The sequence below is a fragment of the Agelaius tricolor genome, unplaced genomic scaffold, assembly GCF_023055355.1.
Source record: "Agelaius tricolor isolate 1412-34295 unplaced genomic scaffold, bAgeTri1.0.p SCAF_9, whole genome shotgun sequence".
Lineage (NCBI taxonomy): Eukaryota > Metazoa > Chordata > Aves > Passeriformes > Icteridae > Agelaius > Agelaius tricolor.
This window is the reverse complement of record NW_027269269.1, coordinates 15,550,459-15,565,566: the sequence shown is the minus strand read 5'-3', so window position 1 is coordinate 15,565,566 and position 15,108 is coordinate 15,550,459. Positions and strand designations below refer to the sequence as shown.

The 15,108-nt window shown below is 37.0% G+C and overlaps 1 protein-coding gene across 29 annotated transcripts in view; it reads left to right on the top strand.

The window, feature by feature from the left end:
* Positions 1 to 15,108, top strand: part of DLG2 (discs large MAGUK scaffold protein 2) — a 982,781-nt gene that overhangs the window by 618,460 nt on the left and 349,213 nt on the right. The gene's annotated exons all lie outside the window — the stretch shown is intronic.

The window sequence follows — 15,108 nt, the reverse complement described above, 5'->3', positions numbered from 1 at the left end:
TGGAGTGTTTTCTCTTTAAAAATCTTTGGTTTCCTGGCATATGTGCATGATAGTGGACATGTAGTGTTATACTATAAAAGAAGAATTTCAAAAGGGTTTTTAATGTTCAAGTGGCTACATAAAAGCTGTAGACCATATCTATGCTTAAAAGATATGCTTACTCAAAGGCTGAATTACCTGAGCTGTAATCAGGGCTTGCAGTGAAGGGCTTTTGTCTGAAGGCTTTGTTGGTAATGTAGCACCAAAAGCAAAGCCATATGTGCTGTACCATATCTCCCTGGATTTGGTGTTTTTTCCTTGCCTTTTCATTATGTAGCTGTTGTCTTACAGTGCTGACTTTGTCTGACACAGATCGAGGCCATATGGGCCATGTAGGGTGTGAAGCAGTCTTAGCTTTGTAATATGTCAGAATGCTTACAAAGGTTTCTAACAGATGGAAGAATGGCATTGCCGAATTCCTTTAGTGTTCTACCAACATCTTGGGAATGTGAAGTTTTTCCATCTTGAAGCACAGTTCATCTTCTTTCTACATAAAATGATTGAATGGAAGGCCAGATTTATCAAGAAGTGGTTGATGCCATATGAATGAATGCCTGTAAGGTGGCAAATTACCATTAAATTAGATCCTTAAATGATACAATTCACTGCGCTTTTTCTGCATATAATATTTTTAATTGTCCAGGATAATGAATTCCATAACCATTAAACTTAAGGGGATACAAGTTTATGTTCTCATTGATTTGCTCTCTCAGGCAAATTATGAAAGAGCAATGTATCTTTTTATCATAGCCATCTTCTTAACAGATAACATATAAGGTTATAGGCACTTTTCCGCTACTGCCTCCCAACTTACTCACGCATCACTAGTTATTCATTGGACTAGAGTTTCCAAAGGTCACTAAACAGAAAACAGAACACATGCCTCCTGGGTGATATTTTGAAAAGCACTTTATTTTTAACAGATGTGTAAGTTATCAGTGTACATGCTGCAGAACGGATGGGATTTGCATCTCCTGTACCTGTCAGATGCGGATAATTGCTTATTCATAGTGCAGGGTAATATCAGCTAAAGGCTGAACAACAATAGCAAAAAGAGATACAGATCTTAATGGACAATGTTTCAGTTATTTTCTTGATGATGCTGGATCTGTGGCTTCTGATTACTACTGCTTGAAATGTTCTGTCACATGTATCAGTGTTTTGTCTCAAAGGCGGGGTACTGTGTCTGCTGGTTTTTGTGTGAGATATAAAACACAAGTGATTGCCTTTAAATAGCTGTCATTTATGTCAGACTAAAAGCGTTTTCAGAAAAGACATTCTCCATGTCTTCTTGATTACCCATTTTCTTCCACCAAACTGCTTTTAGAAATTAGAAATCATCTCTCTATTTAATGGAAAAGTTGCAAAATTTATTAAGATTTCTGCTGTTGAGAGAGAAAAATGTAGTTTGCCCATATCAAACGGCTGGTAATAAACTTTACATTTTGGTCCAGTTATTCAAGTCACAGAATTCTGCATCATCAAAACTATCAAAAATTTTCTTAATGAAATTTATCCAGATTTTTAAAGGGTCAGTATAATTTAAAGATTTTAAGATGTGGAAAAAGAAAAAAAAAAAGGTGTATTAGGGACAAAGCATTCTTACTTGCCTTTTTTTAAATAATAGAATGAAAGGGAAGGTGTTAAGGGACTGATTACTTCAGAGCACTTCCCAGTCTCTATATACACTGTTAATTTAATTATTAGGAGATCACCTTCATCCATAGGTAACATGGATTTGTGGGACCTATTCCTGAAGAGAGTTACTGGTAAAGGTATGAACCTTGCCCCAGGGTGAAGAGATGTCCCCATCTCTTGGGGTAAAATAAGACTACTGTGTGCATGTTGGCAGAAAGTGCCCAGTGTGGAGCTGGAGAGCAAATCAGGAGGGTCCCAAAAATGCCAAGAGCAAACTGTGCAAATGTTCTGGGGGGAAGGACAGTTCAGGACTTGCTGAGCATGCCCAAGACCATGCTGGTATACCAGGAAGTTGACTACAAAGTTACAGGAGGCTTTTGAAGAAAGCTTTTTAAAAAAAAAAAAAAATCCTTTCTTTGAAATACTGTTATTCACTTGTTTCTATTTAAAATGTTGTGCCCTAGTTTGCAGTTAAAAAATACTTGGGGATTTGAGATTAAAAGGCTTCAGTGAGAATTGACATAGACAATTAATTTGAGGCAGATCCACCTTAAATCTGTGATCAGTGGTGCTTCCAGGAGTTAAAGAAATTCTAAGTACACCCCTGTCAGCCCTCTCTTTAGTGGGTGCTCTTATCTTTTTACTCTTCAGTTGTGCCAGCCACTTATCAGGTACCTTCACCAATCTCTGAGCTCACTGTTCATTTACAGCTGTCGTAAGCACACACTTGAATAACAGTTACAGAGTTCAGAGAAATCAAACAAATTCTCTTATGTGGGGAAAAAAAACAAAAAAAACCCCAACAAAAAACCACAGTTTCAATTCCTTTAAAGACCTCAGAGAATATATGAGATTCTTTGCTAACTTAACAGCATAAAATACAGATATGGGTGTAGACTAATACTTTGTGATTCATAACAAAAACTACAATGCCCAAATACATACTCAGACAAAATTCTTAAAAATAAAATATTACCTTGCTCTAGCTTGGATATTAAATACACTTTAGAAAGGAAAGTCTATATAAAATATTAGTGCAGTGATGTTAATCTTCCATTACTGAAGGACTTGAAAAAACCATACCCAGCACTATCAAGAGACTTATTTGCATTGTAAATCAGTGGTCAGTGTAAGAGATGATCAAATAGTCTCTGGTACAAAGCCTAACCAACTTTCCTAAGCTGGAGGAAAGTTTTAATTGATTGACTCCTTGGTACAAGTGCTATGCTTGGAGACAGATGCTGAAGAGAGGATTTTAATAGAGGTTGGAATATCAGGCAATATAAATACTTACCCGGAAAAAAAGTTAAGAAAGACAGGGGGTCACTAATTGATTGATATTGGATTCATGCTGAGTTCAACATCTGAGTTCAGATCTCAGAACCTTTTTGCTCATCTAAACTTGCCTGCTTTTTAGATGTTGGACAAAAAGAGGACATTTATGATTAATAGAGCTGCTTTCAATAGATTCTTTTCACGTTCAGTATGTATTTTCATTTTGTATCTGAATAAAACAATGCTATTAGTTTTTGTGAAATAGACTGTTTGGAAAAATCAAATTCTATCAACACTGGAATTAAAGGCATCTAGTTCCCAGTGCATTTGCATCCTGACATTAACTGACCTTGGTCAGTCAATCTGAAAAGGTTGAGCTCTGACTGAGAATTTTGCCAAGACTGAGACATGAATGAAGGGTCTCTATTTCTTTTTCTTTGGTACTCCTGTGAATTTTCTGGCCTGTCGTAACAATACAGGTTACACTCAGAATGTCCCTGTTTTTTAATTAACCATATAGTTTTACAAAGTTTTTAGGAACCTGTTGTTTTGTTTCCTCCTCACTTTTTTAGATTTCATTGCCATTGCCTATTGTCTCACTCCAGCTGAGGGAGAGACAGGTATGAATGCTCACATAGCATAATTATTTCCTTAGAAAATCTGGTTAAATATATTCATAGAATCATATTCCAAAAGAGTAAATTCCCAATGATGATTTATCATCTTGGACTGTGTTGTGTTCACTCTGATAAATTTAATTCTGTACCTGCCACAGGCTCTGTTCAGTAGAGTAACTAAGAAATCTACTCTGTCTCTTCTTTCCTTTGACTTAAGAGTTCAATGATATCAAGCACCACTACGAGAAGATTTAATTTTTCTACTTAGAGATTATCATTCTCTGAAATCCTGGGTTTCTACATTTCACCAAATTAAAGGACTTATTCACATCTTAACTAGAAAGGCTAAAACTAGACATAGGTGACCTTAGATTAGCTCAGCTGATTAGAATGTGGTCCTAAAAACACCAACACCAAAGGTTATGTGTCCAGTCCCTGTATGAGCCATTCACCTAAGAACTGGACTCGATGATCCTTGTGGGTCCCTTACAACTCAGATTATTGTGTGAAATTATAGTTTAAAGGCTAAAATTTAAAAATCCTGAGGAAGCAGTGGAAAAAGAAATCCTGGTACATTTCAGAAAAGAATTTATTGCAGGCCTCAGCTCTTAATTGCTTTGATACTTGTAAACCTAAGAAATAATCGCTACTGTGTTATTAATCATTCTTTTTTCATCACTCATTTCCTAGATGAACATGTAGAAGTTTTCAAAGATATGAACAGCTGGAACACTGAGGAACAGATAGTATTGAATTACACAAGTATTTTAATTTGACTTGATGTCTTATTTTTTTATACCCATATATATATCTCTTGTTTTTGTAAAGATCACAGAATTCTAGAACAGTTTGGATTGGAAGGGAACTTTAAAGGCCATCTAGTCCAAGCACCCTGCAATGAGCAGAGACAGCTTCCCCTAGCTCAGGCTGCTCAGAGCCCCATCCAAGAGTCTCTTGAATGTTTCCAGGAATAAGGCATCCGCAGTTCTGAGCAACCTCTGCTAATATTTCATAACTCTCATTGTAGAAAATGGCTTCTTTAGATGTAGGCTAAATCTACTTTTGTTTAGTTTAAACTCCTTGTCCTACATCTACAGGCCCTGTTTAAAAGAAGTCCATCCACATCTTCCTTACAAGCCCCCTCTAGGTACTGAAAGGCTGCATTAAGATCTCCACGGAGCCTTCTCTTATCCAGGCTGAACTCCAACTTCCTTAGTGTGTTTTCACTGGAGAGGTGCTCCAGCCCCCTGATCACCTTTATGGTCTCCTCTGCATTCAACAAATTCACATCCTTCTTATGCTGGGGTCCCAGAGCTGGATGCAGCACTCCAGGTGGGGTCTCACCAGAGCAGAAGGGACTAAATCCCCTCCCTTGATCCGTTGGCCATGCTGCTTTGATTGCAGTCCAGGATACACTCAGGATAAGTCCAGCTTCTCACCATTTGCTTCTCTGTCTGGGAAAAGAGTTATTAGAGAGTCACTATTAGTCAGTAGTGAATCCTCTTTCTGCCTTTTTTTAAGGTTTTAGACAGCAGTTCATGCACCGATATGCTTTGACCTCTTAGGACTGAGGCTGTAGGACACCGCAGTGCTAGGAAAATCCTCCTTTAATTGTTTCAGAAATAACAGAGAGGAAGGGAGTGGTCAAGAAATGGCCACTAGGAAAAGGTATTTTAAAAGTTTAAGAGTGTATGGTGTAGATGCCTTTTGAGAGTCCATAGTGCAAAAATCAATATCCAACCATTTACAGCCCCAGTGGAGTAGTCTGGCATCTTCCAAGAGGAGAAAGTAAATCTTTTAAAGTGAGTGTCCCTCAGGTACCTGATGAGCTCCACCTAACTCAGAGCTGCTCTCTGAGTGTTTATTTTTGCAGAACTTAAATGATTTCTTTACACTTAAAAGCTTTTTCTGTGCCCTTCGTACATTTCGTCTTTGATAGGCTTTGCCTGCTTGCTTCCTAGGTGGTAGTTACTCTTGCAGCCTCAGACAGAAATAAGTTATAATCCACAGACAGAATCCTTCTTATTGACTAGTTTATGCCAGATTCATAGTAGAATGGTGACCTATAGGTGTTTATTGCTAGAAAGTTCACCCACAGGATTTTTTTTTCCTGGAAGTGGCTTAGAAGAGGCAGAAGTGTTTATTTATGGTACTGAGTTATCAGCAAACAGAGAATGAATATCCCATCTTTTTCACAGTTGCTCAAACAATTTGAAATACTGATCTCTTGTGTATCCATATAGTGTCTCTGTAGTGTATTCCTCTGTGTATGTATAAAACAAAGTTCTGTGAAATAAGAACTTAAGAAAGATCCTTGAAAATACATGTGTAGTGCATGCAATGCCTGTGCAGGAAGTTCTGTTGTGCATTCTAATTCCAATCACATCTCAGTTTAGAGTTGAGACTGATGGTTGTGTTAGTGGCTGTTGTTCACCTGCAGGGAGGTTTGTAAGTACTGGAAAGGGCAGGCGCTGGCCCCTGAATGTGATGGCTGAAGCAAGGTCTGTGTTCTCCTTTCATCTCTTGTGTCTTAACCAGATGTTGCCTTGACATGAGGCTGTGCTGGAGTGATCAATAAAAGAAACTAAAGGGGTCTGGTGTCAAGTCCTGCTAATGGGATGCTGAAATACCAGGTCAACATTTTCCAAAAAAACTGCAGAATTTGGTTGCTTTAGTTCAGTGACCTAAATTAAGATCCTTTGAAAGAGTCTGGTCTTTTTTATTTTCTTTCACCTCAGTGCAGCCCTAATTTGGTACCCAAAATAAACTAATCACTGGAAAACTTTGTTCTTATTCTGTCAGAGAATCATTCTGCTGGAACTTTCCCAGTTGTAGAGCTGTACTACACGTCTTGTGGGGAACTGTTCCAGCAGTGCATGGTAGAGGTACAAAACATGCCAGTCCAGAGTGTGCATGGAAAAGCAGAAGAGCTGGGGAGTGGGTGGGCCCTACCTTTTGAGAAGCAGAGGCTCCTGCCTGATGTTCTTAGCTGGCATCCTTCACATTCAGTGTCTGGGACTGGAAATCAATTATCCTACATAACTGTCTTACTGAAGACTGTTGAAAGTAAAGACTGAGAGAAGTGAAGGAACAGCTGTCAGATACTATACCTCTCTTAGAGGTGGGAACAAACTATTTTTATTTATTATTATTGCTGCTAGCAATTATATGGCTAAGGAGCATGATGATGTAGAGCTGCTGCAGCACTGATAGTATCCTGGAAACAGTGGCAGGACTAGGAGGACTGGTCTTATCTCCACATAGTGATATCTGGACTGCTTCAGAATACATGCTGCCAGAAGAATTTGAGATATCCAGGGAAAATGCTAAGAAAGCCAGTGGCTTTCCCTTGAACCATTGTTTATAAGGAAGATTTGCCCTGTATTTCACCATTGCTACAGCTGTGCAGAGGATACATCCTTTCCCAGCTGTGTAGTGGCAGCACTCCACATCCCAGTAGGCACAACAGGAAATCTGCAAAGCTGTGGAAAGAGAGACAAAGGAGAGGGAAAGGCTGTAAGTGAATAAGGGAATAAAACCCTGCTCTACTATGCTTAGAAAAAGAAGCTGAAATAACACTAAAGATTTAACTCCCTCTGGGTGCCTATCAAAGAAATTGTTATTTTCTTATTATTTTCTTAGAATTCTGCTTTTAAATCTAAATGTCTGAAAACCACTTCATGGACGCTAACTTGGATAAATCAGAATGGTGTATTTCTTTGGAAGTATCACTGAAATTCCATTTAAACTCCTCTAAGGGCATTTTTGCAGTGAAGGATGTCTGCACCCATGCATGTGTGTTGGCTTTTTATTTCAAAGTGAAAAAATACACAGCTTGGATTTAAACCTGATTACTCAAGTTTTCCAAGGCAAAGAATAAATGTATTACTATGGATTAATTAGGCTTTTATTCATTTGTATATGTAATTTTGAATGTTTATGTATTCATTGATTCATAATAGTAATTTCTGACTATTTCTTCTGAGGGTTTCACAGTTTCTTTAAATGAGTCCTCAGGTCCAGGAAAGATTAGGAGACTTCTTTTGTTAAGTGAGAAACTTTAAATAACTGAATATTTTATTAGAAAGGCTCATGATGACTTTTTTTTTTCAAAATAACTTGAAGCCTTAAAGAATGCTCAACCAGACAAAGAAAACTGGAGATTGTTTGCCTTTTTTTTTTCTTAATTTAATAAGAGTCACTTGGCACACTGAGCTGTTTTGTTCCCAGAGGAGTAAATTTCATTCTCCAATATACTGAATCAAGCCTGAAGTTTCCTAAACTCTCTGCATTGAAAACTCGCAGGGGACTTGTTCAGGGAGAGCACATCAGTAGAAAATACAGACCCTAAAAAGAAGACACTAACACAATACTAGAAAGTGTTATCAAAGTGACAGAAACAAAATAAATCAACTGTAGGCAAAAGATACATATATTCCATATCAGGACTGAAGAAAAGTTGAAAAGTTAATCATCATTTATTTAAGAGTTCAAAACCTACTTTTGCGAGTGTAAGAAAAAGTATTCATGTTTATCTCTACTTGAATTGTATCCCTTTAACTGTGCCAAGATAACCAAGACCTTGAGTTACCTATTATTTGAGAAGTTACTACATGCAAATCATAGCTGCCTCGAGGCAATGTTCTGCTGCTGATTCTTTTAAAAAAAAAAAAAAAAAAAAAAAAAAATAATCATCATCATCATTATCATTATTATCATTATTATCATTATTATCATTATTATCATTATTATCATTATTATCATTATTATTATTTTGACATTTTATTTTTCAGGTAATATCAGCCATTTATTGCTTTTCTCTCATTTCCCAACTCACTCACTCTCAACAACCCATATAACTTTCAGGGAGTAATTCTGCTGCTTTTTTGTATTATTTACAAATTTACGTGAAAATTGCCTTTACTTCAGATGAACCTGTTTAAGATGTGGTCTTTCAGTCTGTTATCTGTAGCTGAAGTCCAAGCTTTATCTCATTTCTGTTGTGTTTGGAAAGTGAGCCTCTAATGGAAGCAGTTTGTGAAGCTGCTTGACAGTGAAGTCAAATCTGTAGAATACTGCAGTTTCTGAAAGGAATACTTCAGTGTGCAGTAGATAATATTGGTCTAAGGGGAAAATAGCTTTGTACCATGAAACAGGGCTGCCTTTGGTGCTGTATCCTAGTCCTCCAGTCTGATGGAGAAGAGCAAATTTCTCCCCTCCAGCTTAATTTTGGCCAAAAATAATTTTGCAGGAACTTAAACCAGATTTAAGGGCATTCTCAGCATTTGGATTGTGTCCCAACTTTCAGGAAGTGCAAACAAATAGGCATTATGCTTCACACAGCTTGACTTTTCCAAACTGGCATAAACTGGCATTTTGGAACAGGCTGCCCAGGGAAATGGTGGAATCACCATCCCTGAAAATGTTTGTGTGGTATTTCAAAGTATACTTCAGTGGGAATGGTGGTATTCAGTCAAAGGTTGGACTTGCTGATCTTGGAGGTCTTTTGCAACCTTGATGACTCTGGTTCTGTGAAAAAGCCTGCTAAGAGAAATCGATCCAAGTGTACCACCCAAGGAAACCTGAAGTGTCCCACGCTATGGCACACCACATTGATCGGCACTAGGCACCAATAAGCAGAGCTGCCAGTGTAACTTCCAAATAAACATTCCAGTTCTGAATAGAAACTTCTGGAGCATTAGTGGAGGGTACACCAAAAAAACCAGTTATATGTGTGTCTGAAGTGCTGTCTTTTCCAAGAAAGTCTATTGTAGGAAATGTAGTGTAGGAAAGTCTATTGTAGGAAGCCTATGTAGGAATCTTTTTTGCAGAAAGACTGAGAAAGCAGTGCAGAAAAAAAAATACAAGCTACAAAGCATTGGTTTGACTCAGTCTTCACTTAGTTTTGCAACTGTCATTGGCAAATAGTGTGTAGATTTGAAATATGTATATTTAGGTAAATGGGGAAAATAAAGCTCAATTTACCAGTAGAAAATGACTCATTCTGGAGATGATAATAATCACCTTGCAACAAAGATGGTCATTTTTGAGACAGGACTTTAAAAAGGCATCTTTGATGTACCAGATTTGTCTCTGAGGAAAAGTAATGTTTTTCATTGCAGAAAATTGCTTTTCATTTTTGTATAATTTAGAATCAGTTGTAATGCATAAATTAGGGCTGCACAACCTTGAGGAAACAGTTGCCACTTTGGTAGGGAAAGGAAATGCAAAGATATAGAGAAATAAGTGGAAAAAATTGCTGGAATACCCAGACTGAATTCCAGAACTGTCGTTGCTGTGTACCATAACACATTATCCCAATAAAAATCTTTTTGCATGCAGCATTACAATTATTTTCTCTTCATATGCATTTGTATTTGAAGCAGTCACAAGCTCATTTGTCTTCCAATTAGAACTACCACTTATAGATTATCTTTGGCTCTCTGAAGGGAAGAAAAGCTTTTCCTTGTCTTAAGAGGGCTAAGAATTTATCTGACATACTTTTTTTTCAAAGTAGTTTTGCAGGAGCAATGGCCCACTTAGTAGCATGTGAAAATTCCTGGAAATTATATTATATAGACTGTTTTGTCTCAATTTTTTCCCTGTGTTTAAAACTGAAACTAGATGTCAAATGGATCAGGGAATTCCAGGTATGTGAAGCAATAAGTAGATGAAAAGCAATTGCATGCTGCTTATGCATGTTTTATATTGCAAGATACTGCTTTACCCTAAGAATTTGACCTAGCTGGTGAGATGCAAGCACGGCTTGAAAGTCACCTCATGCAACTTAAAGTGATATATGAATTCTGACTGAATTCTATGAATAATTTATTTTTGAGTGCTTTTTAATTTTGAAGAGTTTATGTTGCTCCACATTTCCTGTACCTCACCTGCAAAGGAGAAGAGAGCTCCTGGTAGCATTGTAATACAAAGATTGGCATTAACAGAGATTACACTGTATAGGGGAAAAAAACCAAACCAAACAAAGAAACAAGAAAAAAACAACCAACCCCCCCCCCCCCCCCCCCCAAAAAAAAAAAAACAAACCCACTGAAATAAATGATGGAATTATGGGGTTGTAACTTTAATCCTTGCTAATGTTGAATAGTGTTTTAAAGTGAAAATATTTCTCTTAACTGAGGAGGATGGTCAAGGTACTTTGTGTTTCCATTTTATTTCATGATGGGGAAACATGCAGCACAGAAGAGCAGGCCAGCTGTAAAAATAGCATGGAAACACACATGTGTTAGGATCTGTAGTCTGGTAGCCTACTTCTTGAAGTCCACTTTGAAAAGTACACGGTGAAAAGTACCTTCTTCCATTGGTATCAAGGACGTTAATAGTACTACAAAATTTGCAAAAGTTTAGGAAATATGGGAAAGAAGATAGCATTTTTATACTCTTCTAATGCCTCTTGAATTTTTAAGATGGCTAAAATATGTGCACTTACTACTTGTCCATCCAATATTTATTTAGGAATGATAATAAATATTTGACCAATAGATATTTTTATTAAATATCCAAAGCAGAAATAAGACTACATCACACAGTGAGGTATTTTTACTTTTTTATGTCAATAAACATATAATTAAAGCATCAAATATTGAAAATTAATTGAGGTTTTTAAGCCAGGAAAAATGCTGTACCTATGCATTAAATGAATGTGCATAGAGATTTCATATTAAGCATTGTCATGGGAAATCTGGAGATCTGTTGTTAAAATTCAAGTGGGAGGATGGCCTTTCTGGAAGGAAGTTTAGAAAATGAATATGGCTTTTTTTAGGTATACTCGTTATAATGTGGCTTAGGGAGAAACGATTAAGTTAAGATTTTGTGTGTGTGTGCAGACTTATGGTACAAGAGAAAATGTGACTGCTACATTGAGCTAAAGTAATAAAGGCCATTAAAAATCAATATCTCCCCTGATTTTCCAGCTCCAGACAGTGCCATTGCTCATCTCTCCCAACAGCAGAGAAATATCCATCAAAACAGGCTCAGAAAAACCATGATCTTCCTGAAAATTTAGCACTATTTAACCTAGGTGGAAGGAAATCAGAGAAATTCAGATACAGCAAGGACTCGGTCTAATGTAACTGAGTGTGAATAAACCCCAGAACTATCTTTAATTATGAGAATGAGCTAGGGGCTGATTTTCCAACCTGATTTTTAAAGGAGTTAGTTGAACAGCATCTGCAACCGTTGTGCTGAGATTTCAAGAGGTCTTTGAGTACTGCAGAAGCCTTGGTGATGTTTAAAAAGAGTAAATGGTTGGAGTGATTGATCACAGTGTCTGTGTAGGTTGGAGGAAAAGGACTGCTTGGCTGTTCTGGGTAAAACACAGCTATTTTACACTGGCTGAGTCTGAAGTCATGCGTTAAGGAAGAAAATGCAGCCTGTGTATGAAATCAAGGACTCTCAAAAGCAAGGAAACTGAAAAGAAGTCCTGGACCATCTTAGGTGGTCATCAGCCAAACACAAATTTTTAGTCCAGTGTTGTAACCAAAGGTCTGATGAAGAGCTACAGTGCATAACTGAGAGTAGTGGAATCAAACAGGTTTTGGGATGTGGAAAATAACAGGAATTGGCACCTGATGTGTAAAACTTTTGTAATTTTTTACTTAATTTAACCTGAAAAAGATACTGATAACTGAAGTGTCTTTAGGGCAGACCTTGTGGGTAATTGTGACCTTGGAAAACACACTTAATGAGAGATGCAGGTACCTTCATAAATTTATTTTCTTGGGGGAGAAAATTAAGAGGTGACTTGGTCAGAGAAAGCATACATTTAAATGAGAAATGACCTTTAAGAGAATGTTCTTCATCCGATCTGGACAATAACAGGAGCTGATGGTTGATGTTGAATTTAGACCTGTTGAGTCTGGACACAAATATGTTAATAGGTCAGCTATGGCAAGGGAGCAGAACTGGATGAAATTTTTAGGAAAGGCAGCTGATAGAAAAGGGAAAAAAAGAGCATATTAAAAATACTGAGAAGGAGATAACATTATTGCATCCAGAAAGGGCTGTCAAACACTTACTGATCTGATAAAGGGCAAAACAGACATCTTGCAAAGGACAGGACACAGCAGGATGTCAGTGGTGCAGATCAGTTTCAGCCATGTTGGTGTATATATGTGACACAGAGCTGTGATTGTGACATATTTTTAAGGTATCAGCAAGACATACTAAATGCTCTAAAACAACGTATCAGCCTTGCCTGCCATCCTCTTTTTACGACAAGGACAAGACATTAAGTAGGGAAGGCATTAAAGCTATGGTTTCTGTTTGAAAAATGGAGTTCTCAGGGAGTGCAGGGAGACAGATGTGTGCTCAATTTCTGTAAGGGTGGAAACTGCAAGCCTATCCTGGCTTTTGTCTCCTTTTTGCAGTAATTGCTCTGAATAAGAAAGAGACATTGTGGAATTAAGTGACATTTTTCTCCAGAGAGGATTTAAGTAGGTCCTATAGCCTATATTAGGCAGGAGCTCAGGGTAAATGATCCAGTTGTGTCCTCTGTCTTGGATTAACTTTTAGGCATTGATTAGGTACTTAGACATAATTATAAAGGGTTTGGTTTTTTTTTCAAAACAGTATTTGTAAATTAAATATTTTTATCTCCTTGTTCTGAGGAACAGAGTGTTTCAGGTGCTATAGCATAAGCACTGTGGTTGAATGTCATCATTTTAATGGGCTCCAGAGTCAGTAGAGGCCAACGCCACAAGTTCTTAATGTTTACCGGATGATACATTGGAGTGTCATCAGTGGAAAACATTCTTCCATAAATGGAGGCTTAACTGTGTGTGGCTGAAGTGGTTTATTAATAAGTTAATTGAAACTTTCAGGAAAAATGGTCTTTAGTTTGTTCAGATCTACTCAGAATTTAGTGGAGGAGGGATAAAGTATAAGTATAATGTATTTATCAAAAGTACATGCTCACTGAAAAAAAAAAAGCCAAGAAAAAGTGGTTGAAATAACACACACTTGAAATAAACAAAACTTTAAATGAGAAATAAGCATTAGACAAAAGCAGCCTACATGAAGAGGAAATAAAAACAGTAACAGATGTTATGGGACACAAATGAATGCTTTGGAGTTTGTCAGATTTTCATTCCTGTTATATTATTCTGCTATGCTTAACAAACATTTTGCTTTTATTGTATTATCTCAGGTAAATATACTCTCTAGATACCATGACTGACTACCAAAGGAGATTTATAGATACAAAAGCTCTTGGTTCACTTGTAAACAGCGTTTATCTATGAAAAATACAAAAGTCAAATGGAATAATGAAGCGCTACAGAGAGCACAACCACATTAACTATTTCTGAACAGAAATGTGCAATACAGTGACAGTGCTATGATGCTAAATTTAGTCAACGTATCCCAGTATACCACAGAGTCAATGTTAGATTGAGGTTCATTGTAAAGCAACATATTTGAAGTCAAGCCATGTCCAAAATACCCAAAAAAATGCCTAGTTGTCAGGTGTGCTATGAAAAACAAAGTCATTAAAAAGTCGATAGGAAACAAATGCAAAAAAGCTCCAAACCAGGTGGGTTTAGTTGCAGGTAAATTTTAGACTGCTTATAGATCTACAGGAGAGAAAGGGTTTGTTGAGAAACTAAATAGCAAACCATTATTTTTAAAAGTCAAGTTGAAAATGGAACTAGAACTGTAAGCATTATTTCCAAAATAACAATTTTATCAAAATACCAATGGGCCCAAATCCTTTCTCCATCTTGAAATTTTAAAAATATTTTCTTAATTAGGATAACAAAAACACCCTTGAAAATAACACCAAGAAGCAAATGCTTCTATTTCCAGTGATGGTTTTTATTTTGTTCTGATTTTACCTTTATCTTATTGATGCCGGAACTTTCAGAGTTCTTGAAAATTTGTGATAATTGCTCTCTTCCCTTTGGAAAACATAAGTTTCTTGATGATGTTACAGTGTAATAATTACCTATATAATTGAAAAATAAGTAAAAATTAATGTTATGCCTTCATGAAGATACCTCATAAAGTGGTTATCAGAATTAGTGAGTTGTTTTTTTCTATCAGGTTTGAAAGAAAAAAATAAAGTAAAATAAACAACTGGTTCACAGGATAATGTAATCAATAATTCACTTGTCCACATTCAGGAGAAAGGGAGTTTTCACCCTTTAAAGGTATTATTTGTGTCTCAGATTCATACAGGGACTCAGATGGCCTAAACACCCACATAGATAAAGCTCTAAGAGAGTACCTGACAGTTTAGGCACTATGGGGTCTGTGTGCATGTCCAAATGTGCTGCAAATGATGCTAGGCATCTTAATTCCACTCTTGTGTGTTCCTGGAAGTGCTGCTGCTCACAGATCATCATCACTTGTCTTTCAACTGGCACCACTTGTGAACTCATATGATGTCCCTGAGTTTGGGATGGGCTTAAGTTTAACTGCCCAGAGGTTCTCTGAGCCTGCTTATTTAATTGGGAGGGGAGAATGGACATGTGGTAGCTGTTACTGTCTCACCATTCAAGCAGAGATATGGGTAATGAAG